The sequence below is a fragment of the Manis javanica genome, chromosome 4 (genome assembly GCF_040802235.1).
Source record: "Manis javanica isolate MJ-LG chromosome 4, MJ_LKY, whole genome shotgun sequence".
Lineage (NCBI taxonomy): Eukaryota > Metazoa > Chordata > Mammalia > Pholidota > Manidae > Manis > Manis javanica.
In genome coordinates this window covers 156,406,916-156,415,341 of record NC_133159.1, presented here as the reverse complement: position 1 = coordinate 156,415,341, position 8,426 = coordinate 156,406,916, and positions in this window count along the sequence as shown.

Here is an 8,426-nt window from a genome sequence, read left to right as displayed (position 1 = left end):
TTAAGACATGCCCCCCATCTTCTCCCCCAACAAAATGAGATTCAATTAATTCAATTAAAGCAATTTTGGGAGCAGCTCCTGAAGTCCTTCAATGTGAGATAATTACAAGTAATTTGCTGCTGTGAAGAGGAAAAGGGCACACGGGGTCTGGGGAAAAGGAGGTAGCCCCCTCTCCACCAAATGCACACAGACCAGAAGGATTCCACACCGCAATCTTAACTGCCCTCCCATTGGCCAAATTACTTGCAGGTGGGATGAGGGGAGAATGTGCTGGTGGGAGGGAGCTGGGAAGACACTGAGTGACAGACTGCCCCTCCCCCACCCCAAATCCTCTCTGCAAGGTGGGGGCGGGGAGCTGGTTGTTCCCCGACAAAATGTCTGCATAGCCCTAACAGCTGATTACTCAGCTCCAAACCTCATTTGAGTTTGGATGCCTGGACTTGCCGCTGGGATTGTGTCCAGAATCACTGGAATGTTATTCGGGTAGATGAGGCCTGTGTAGACGGGGCTTGTAGATCATGGATTTCCCCAGAACTTACATGTGATGTGGGTAGAGAGGGGAAGGGCCAGAGAAGGCATCCACTGGCTTCCTGTTTCCAACAGAGTGATGAGACACTCTCTCCTCCCCTCATCTCACCCTTTCTAGTGCTGCTTGGCGTCTAATCTCAATTCCTTCCATTGTGGTGGTGGCAAATCTCCTCTCAGCTTTCTGTCCTCAGGGCCGCTGAAGCCTCTCCCTTCAGAAAAGCATCCTGCAGGGGTTCTCCACCTCAAGGCACCTGGAATAACTCCTTCCTTGCCAGGGCTCATTTGGCCTAGGAGGAGGTGGGAGCCGGGCTGGTAATGGAGCAAACAGAGAATCAGAGGTAGAAGCCAGGAGGCAGGAGCAGAGACAAAAGTGGCTTCAGGCCTCTGCCAAGACCACTCTAAACCCTGCCCATGAGGTAGCTGGTTTTCAAGGGTCTAGGGTACCTGGGAGGCCCTGTTCCAGGCGATGAGTAATGTTTTTAATAATAATGATGGAAAAGAAAAATTCACTGACCCCAAAGAATTTCTTTCTTACCTTCCTTTCCCTCTCATGCTCTCTCCTTGCTTCTCCCATTCCAAGGAGGGAAGAGGAGGGGCTCCTTCAGCTCCATTTTCTCCCCATCCAACCCTTGCCCCATCTCTTCTCTAAGAAACTTGGTGGTTGGACCTGGGGGAGCCAGGGAGTCCCTGGCAACTGCTGACTGCTCTCTCTCTTACCTTCCAAGTCAAAAAAATCTTAGGGAGGGAGAAATGGCCACCCCTCCATGCCTCCCCTTCCCCCTTTCCTGGTCTGTTCAGATTGGTTCAAAAGGGGGAACTTTTCCACCCCAAACTTCAAAATACAAAGGCCCCGGACAAATACATGGAGACAGGTGGATGCAGGGTCCCAGGCATAGGGACCCTCAGGGCACACACACCTGTGTGTGCACACACAGGCAGGCAGACACACACAACAGCATACATACATGAAGTGGGCAAAGCCACACCGAGACACATGAGCACATGTGCATGAAGCTTTCCCATGGCTATACGTGGACATATACAGAGAAATACACACAAAGGTTATATACTTACAGAGAGAAGCACACAGGAATGAACCAAGAAGATGCACAGGGACTTCAGCATATGCAGAAACAGACTGAAACATACCCAGGAATACACAGATGGGCTTCCCTGTGTGGGACTGTGGGCGGGGCAGCCAGGGAGGATTGGTCTCTTTGTCTCTCTCTATCTCTCCCTTCTCCCACCCCTTTTCCTAGCTCTCCATCTCCTATTTTCTGGGAATATTTTCCCTGGTGAGCAGCTGGGGAGGGAGACTGAATGGCCACAGAAACTCAATAATTTTATTATGACTTTATTTTCTTTGTTCTCTGAAGCCTTGTCTCCTTCCTTTCCCTGAGCTCTAGGCAAGAGCTCCCATCCCAGCCCTTCCTGGCACATCCCACAGCTCCCAGACATGGCCATCAATTCTAGCCATGGCACAGGCACCCAAGCTCTGTCTTCTCAGGTGTCTGCACTGATCTCTCTGCTCCCTTGCCCTGACAGCAACTAGCCCAGGGAGGGAGGAAAGGGACCTGGGATTACAAGGTGAGGGGGAAAGCACTGCCCTGCTTGTACTTGCTGTGTGACTTTGGACAAGTTACATACTCTCTCTGAAGCTGATTATTCTCTTGCCAAATCCTGAGTTGATGCAGGTCTACCACAACTTTCCACCCCGGCCTGAAGTTTTTGTAAGGCAGAGCCAGTCTCCCATCAGAATGGAGGCTATTCTAGCACAGGGCTTTGCTTCCCCCAGTAGAGCACATGCATTCTGCAGCTCTTTCCAGCTCCATAGCTTCATGACTCTAAGGTACTCAGCCCCATTGGCATCCTGGGGAACATGTCTGGCCAGCCTAGGAAGGTAAAGGATTGGCCCCAAGCTTCTTCCAAACATCAAGGATTCTGATTCAACTCTTCACAGTTCCAGGCCTTCAGCCTCTCTGGCCCCAAAATGGAGAGATTACTTCATTTCTAGGGGAGGGAGCCACTCTCTGTGGAATATATGTGGAATATATTCCTCTCAGCTTCGTCCGAACCATCCCCTTTCAGAATTCAGTTGCATTTGGGGTCAGACTGAAGGAAGACCCTTTGGCCAGCATGAGGAATTCCACTCTGGCCTGTGTCCCCCACCCTCTTAGCCACCCCACTTCAAGCTGATAAATAACATACAGGCCAAGTCACATGGCTGGGAGCATGGAGTTTAAACTGTCTGACTTAGATCACGAGGGTCCCTGGGTGGTATCATTCTTTCCTCACTCTGTACAGGGATCCCTTCTGCCTGGAAGCCCACCCCCTTAATCACCTTCTCTGTCCTGTATGCCTTACACCTCAGGACTTGTACTCCTCCCTCAGACAGGAGGTTGCCAAGGCACGGGACACTGGCCTTCCTTTGCAGTCTGGGGCCTCCCCCACTCAGTGTTTCCTTCCTCTGCCTAATCACTTACACCAGCACTGGTGCCCCCACTCTCTTTGGGGTGGAGGGCTTCAGTGCATGGGGTTGGGCAGTGGATTAGGAGTGGATGGGGCATGTGACCCCTGGCCAGGTCCAACCCTTCCCACTACCCACCTTGCCTGCCGCATAGCTAGTAGGCCACTTCTCTCAGGCTGGACCCAAGAGCTGCTTTCTCTGTCTCTGCAAGCTGGGGCCTGCTGCAAACTCCTCCTCCCAGCCCTGGAGCCACCGGGAATTCTTTGCTCCAACAGATCCTGGGGGAAGCCAGACTGCGAGAGGCTCCTGACATGCCTCTGCGGGGCTCCTGTCACATTCCCCAAGCCCAGGACAATCAGCTGGATCCACCAATACAGGCTTCTTCCACCCTTGATGACCTCCACAAGTCCTCCAAACTCCCTCTCCAAAGCCTGAATCTGCCCTGGAACTCATCCCTAGATATGGGTCCCTCCCACTCTCAGATCCTTGGCAGCCCCGTCTGAACCAAAAGAATCATCCCCCCTGGCTCCTTGAAAAATAAAATTTGTTTCCTTCTCCAGAGAGGTTTCATGGAGTCTCTGGAACACTCAGCTGAGAGGCTGTGGGTAAGTCACTTTACCTTTCTGGGTCTCTAATTCCTCACTGATGCAGTGGAAACAACTATTGAAATATCTCAGAGGTCATGGAAGCAGAGCCAGTGCACCCTTGGTAAATTGTGAAATATACCAGGCATGCCAGGGGATACGGCAGCTCACCCCTTCACCTCGGCCATACTGACTTGGTGCTGAAAGTGCCTCTCTTCCCCCACCCACCAAATTCTCTGACCCACCAGCTTTACCACATAATGGTGAAGGGTATAGTTCTGTTCCCAGGAACACAAAATCGTAAAGAGCAGGATGCCTGAGTTCAAGTCCAGCTCTACAGCCCTGGGCGAGTTTCCTGACCTCTCAGTACTTCACCTTCCTCATCTGGAAAATGAAGACAATGATAGCATGGGCTTCAGAGTTGTTGTGAGGACAAGTGAATTAAAACACAAAAGGTATTTTACTGTGGCATTTTACTACACTGGTGGACAGTGACTTAATGGGGCATGGGGGGGACTTGATAATATGGGTGAATGTAGTAACCACAATGTTTTTCATGTGAAACCTTCATAAGAGTATATATCAATGATACCTTAATAACAAAAAACACGCAAAAGGTATTATAATACAGTAAGGATCCGGCAAGGGTTAGTTACATCTCTGACTGCCAAGCAAGAAAAACCTCTGTCCATGAGGGATCTTGTCTAAGTACCCTTGTTCCTCTGTTGGTCTTCACCTGAGAGTAGAACCCTAGTCTGGCTGTCTTCCCCAGACCCTGAGCAGCATGAGTGGTGGGCTGGACAGAAGCTGTTTTGTGAAGAGGAGAGGAAGTTGTGCAGGAGGCTGGCTGAACGGTAAGGATATCTGATGTGCTCTCAGAGGGCATCCCAGGTGAGAAGCTGCCGGAAGAGGTGGGACCATCCAGTACCTGCTTGGTTCAGAGCTAGCGCAGAGGCAGACAAGGCCCCTTACTTCTTCATTTGTGAAAGTTTACTCCTTCTGTAACCCTAGGATCCCTTCTACTAGGCTAAAAATTAGAAATAAAACAATTTCTTTTTACTGATATTTGATTGTATACCTAGAACTCCAGAGACTCAAGGGAGGAAAAAAACTTCCAGAGTTAAGAAAATTGTGGTGTAGTGGCTGGATACAAGATAAGACATCAATATTTATTCTCTAGTCCAGCAATAAATAAGGAAAAATATTCCAGTTACAATAGAAATACAAAATAACAAAATACTCTAAGTATATAAATGTGGGAACAGATTTTTAGCTGATTAGAAACTGAAAGATACTAACCTCTGCCCTCTCCCCTTCCACTAATGCTAAGGTTCAGCACATGGCTCTGTCCTTGCTGGCCATCCATTCATTACATATGAAGCATGGTAGACTTAGGTTGGAATAAAGAAAACACCTTCCCAGTAGAAGAAGGAATTCCCAGTATGCAACCTCCCTCCACAAAGGAGGAAGTGTCAACTTTGGACCCACTGGGGGATGCCCAGAACTCCCTAGGCCAACTGAAGAGTTTCCTAACTGCACACAGGCTAGTTTCATCTAAAACTGACAGTACAGTTTGTTGAAGCTTTGTGCTAAGCCCCTTACGTGTGGTATCTCATTTAACATCCTCAGCAGCCCCGCAAGATAGGTACAATTAGCTCCATGTTGTAGGTAAGACAAAGTGAGGCTCAGAGACAGCAAGTGACTTAGCTGAGATGACACAGCTAGGAAGTGTGAAAGCCCAGGGTTTGAGCTCAGGTGCGTGCATACATGTGCCTGTTCGGACACGTGTGTCCCATCTATGGACAATTCTGGTTTCTCTAAGGGTACAGGGCATGTCTGGAAACAAGGGGAAAGGCTGAGCCTGGCCTCCTCCTCTTCTCTTCATTTCAGTCTTGGAGGCCATGGGGTGGTGAGAGGCCCACAAGGCCAAAGATTCAGAAGGGTGAACCCTTCCTCAGAGTCACTGGGGCACTTAAGGGAAAGCTGTTGAACCTCTTTGAGCCTCAGTTATCTCGACTGTGAAATGAAATAATGACAGCAGACCTCGCCAAGCAGTTGAGAAGATTAAATAAGACTGTGCTTGCGGAAGCTGCTGGCACAGGGCTTGACACACAGTAGGTGCTCAGTTGGCATCTTCCCTGACCAAATTGTGGGAGAATGTGAGTTTGCATGTGGGAGCAATTTTCTCCCACTTCCCTTCCTCACCAGAAAACCTTCTGCTCCGTCTGGCCTCTTCTTTTCCTCAGCTTCTGCCACTACCCTCCCTTAGCGGAGGGCGCACCACTCCCCTCCCCCATTGGTGGCTCCTGAGCTCAGGGCAGGCCTGGCTGGCTCCAGGGGTGGGCGTGGGACAGTGCCACATGCATTGCATGACGTGGCCGGGCACCCTCAGTGCTCAGGGAAGGGCAGCTGCTGCCGTTTGCCAGGTGCAAGGTGAACTGCCCCGGTGGGGGGAATGCCCCCTCCCCGACTCCAGCTCATCCTTCAGGGTGTGGAGTCTCTGTTCCCTGCTTACTCAGCAGACATTTCCAATCCTGCTCTGATTTGCCCCAGGAGACAACCCAGGAATTTGGGCCTTGAGGCCCTGCCTCCTGTCAGCCCCTGTCCCCAGGTTTGCCTCCTTCCGGGGTGCCTATCCAGGCTACCCTAGCCCCTAAGCCCTTCCTTCTCTCAAACTGCAAACCTCCAGCAGAACAGCCACCAGACTCCAGACACTTCCCTAATGCTTCCAGGCCCTCTGAGCTTCTCAGGACTCTCACGGGCTCAACAGGCCAATTTCACACTCTCAGCATCCCCACCACAGGAAGTCTCCTAAATTGGCTAGCCAGCATACTTGGCCAGTTGAAGAACAATGCAGAGGTCTGACCTGCTTGTTGTCGAGAAGACACGCTTGGTTTTGCATCTGGAGGCCAGGGTTTCAGAGCCCACTAAGTAATGCCTGTTCAGTAATGCCTGGCATAGGCAGAGAAGCCCCAGCACTCATGGCACTGCCCCTTGTTTGCTATGTGACCTTGGGCAAGTCACATAGTCTCTTGGTGCTGCTTCGGGATGGCTAGATGAGATGATGCCCAGTAAGGATGCAATCACTGTTGGTTCCTGCAGGGCTCAGGAGCAGAGATTGGGTGCTGGGCTTTCCTCTTGTATCATTTAGCCCCAAAAGCCAAGAGAGGGGGGCAATTACCATTTCCTCCCCAGCCTGGCAGCCCCTCATCTGATGGGAGTGGGAACCAATGCTGAGAGGGATTTTATGAGGGGCCCAGAGCTCTCTGCCACCTCATTTACTCATTCAGGCATTCAAGGCTCTGAGCATCTACTACTCCAGCCTGGGCTAGGCTCCTGGGGGCGGAGCATGTCAGGCAGAACATGCCCAATCCCAGCCCTCACCCTGTGTGTCCCCAGGACCTTGGTATAAAGACTTCCTCAGGCCCCTTGCCTCCAGCCCAGCAGCCCTCCCCAGGGCAGATGAAAACATTCCATATGGCTCATGCCCATGCTGGGGACGAGGTAGTAAAGAAGGTGAGATACTGGTTCTGCCTCCGCAGAGCTAGGACCAGGGGCATGGAAGGAGTCACCTAGTTTGTAGTGACCAGATGGCTGAATGACAAAGGAGGAAGATGGGGCTGGGACACAGGCTGGGTGTTGGGAAGGTCAGTCTGAGGAGTTGACTCAGGGGTTCTGGGGGAGGGGGAGGCACCCCTTTGAAGAGCTGGATGCTGGCCTTGCTGACTCCTGGCCCCACTCTTTTTTGCCAGACCTCCCCACCTGCTCCCTCTGCCCCAAGCCCCACCAGGGCCCCCACACACTGTCTTCTCGAACCCCTCCCCATGCCACAGAGGACACTCATCTCCAAGCGCTTTTTGGCTTCTAGTTTTCCAGTCGCAGGCTGCTGCATGGTTGGTAAACAGCTTATTAAGGTGATTAAGGCTGCAATTAAAGCTGGAAAAACAGAGGCCAGGGTGCTGCTGGCTGAAGAATCCCCCTGCTCCTCCCCAGTAGGTTCTCCTCTTCACCTCCCCTCCTCTTCCATCCCCTCGGGGCTCAGTTGATGCAATTTAGCCTGACTTAGACAACCAGAGCCCTCACCTGGGGGCTGGGAGGCTACCTATCAGGGGTCCTGTCTCAGCTGCCCTGAACCCCCTTCTGCAAGGAAGTGGGGGGGTGTCTTCTGGACTGGGGAGTAAGTGTAGTGATGGTGTGTTGCTGAGACAGATAGCATCAGAAGGCTGAACTGGGGTGGGGTCTCTAAGATCCCTTAGTCCTTGGGACCCCTTAAAGGGAGGAGCCTCAGGGACAGGGTACGACCATCCTTATCCACTTCCCCAAGTGAGAAGGTCAGGGCCTGTTCCTTCCGAGAGGGGGGACAAGGAGCTTCCTTTCCCCACGTTCACCATGTCAGAGGGGCTGCCAGCACATTTGAGCAGCTGGGAATTGCAACACCCTGGCCCGTCTCTGAGCCCAGCACCTGGGGAAGGATTTAGGGACCCTCTGAATCCATGCCTCCCTTGCTTTAGCCTCGGCTCCAGCCAACCCATGAGGATGAGGATCTGCGGGGCTGCCGTTCTCAGGCTCTCCCTCCTCTCCGCTCTGAGTCCTGGAAGGGGAGATACTGCATAGGTGGTGTGTCACACAGAGAGGATGTTCACAGACCCCAGCTCTGCCTATCCTGCTGCTATCCTCCTTTCAAGGCATCATTCATGCTACCGCACCCACGAAGCCTTTCCAGATTTCCTTTCCACCAGCTACCAGCTTCCCTGCCCTTTCCTCTGACAGCTTGTCTAGTCCTTCCTATGCCACATTTGCCCAGCTCAGGGCCTCTCCAGGGCAAGCCCTGCTTCTGGCCCTGGAGC